The sequence below is a fragment of the Cyclopterus lumpus genome, chromosome 22 (assembly GCF_009769545.1).
Source record: "Cyclopterus lumpus isolate fCycLum1 chromosome 22, fCycLum1.pri, whole genome shotgun sequence".
In the NCBI taxonomy this organism is placed as follows: domain Eukaryota; kingdom Metazoa; phylum Chordata; class Actinopteri; order Perciformes; family Cyclopteridae; genus Cyclopterus; species Cyclopterus lumpus.
This window is the reverse complement of record NC_046987.1, coordinates 18,028,767-18,030,024: the sequence shown is the minus strand read 5'-3', so window position 1 is coordinate 18,030,024 and position 1,258 is coordinate 18,028,767.

The following is a 1,258-nucleotide window of genomic DNA, read 5'->3' as shown; positions in this document are numbered from 1 at the left end:
AATGGACTCTGGTTTATTGTTTGTGTTTTGTGAGATTGGATTGATGCAACAGAGATGTTACTGCTCTGTAGTGACGAGGGTCCGATGGGAGGAACGGAGGAACACAGGTGAGTATTAGTTTCCATTATTTCACCGTTTAGTCTGCTGTTCCTCTGACGTCATACACCTGCAGTAATTAGTCTCGGTGCAACAGGACAATGTTTTATGTCATGTGATGTCAGACCATTTGGTTTTCTTCATCATCACCAAAAACATGAAATGGACTCAAAAGTGTAAGAAAATACATCTTAGAATGCTAAAACTCCTTTTCCCCCTCTGAGAGTAGAAGGTTGTTTACCTGTGTGGCTGTTTTCCCCGATTGTAACCTACCTGAGGAGGCTGTCATTTACCTGTCTTTGTTTTCTATTGTCTATATCTCTGACACTCAGTCAGGTGTGAACATCGCCAAATCTATAAACAACAAACAGGCTTTTCTCATTTTGCTCGTGGAGGTGGAGTCAGTCAGATGTTCCTATGAGGACCGAGGTGGAAAAGGTTAAAATGCGTCAAGTAGGACCGGATGTTAGGTGATTTCACCTTCAAAATAAAATCAAGAAACGAAACTGCCAGGTTTGCTGACGGAGCTGATTCACACAAACATGATCAAATGGGTACACTATTAATACTAAGTTTTCTTATTACATTTTTTTTATTGGCTGTTTTTTTTTTGGGGGGGGGGGGGGGTAGTCTCTGCATCTGTATTCTGTGTTGTATTGTGTACTTTTACATTTCTTATCAATATAACGTGCTTTAACATTAACACCTTAACAAGCGGTTACCGAATTCTGGGATTTTAAAGCTACTGAACTTCTGTGCTGAATTACAAATAATAAATTTTCACAGCAGTGGAAAGTAAAGTACATTTACTCAAGTACTTGTTCTTTACTTAAATATATTGTGTTCTGCTACTTAATTCTTTCCTCATACTCCACTGGATTTCAGATGCAGGTATTCCACTTTTTACTTCACAAGAAATAGTTGATAACTGGTTACTTTGCAGATTTCAATTAATAATACAACATATAATCAAATAAAAAGTGTCTCATATATTACAACTACCCAGCAGGGTGTAAAAAATAAAATAAAACAAGTACCACGTTTACCAGCTGCACATTAATTCACCAATGACTATAATTCAGGCAATATTTTTGGTTATTTTACTTTAACTGTTAACGCAGTATGTATACGGTGTGGTACTTCTACTTTTAAATCAAAGATC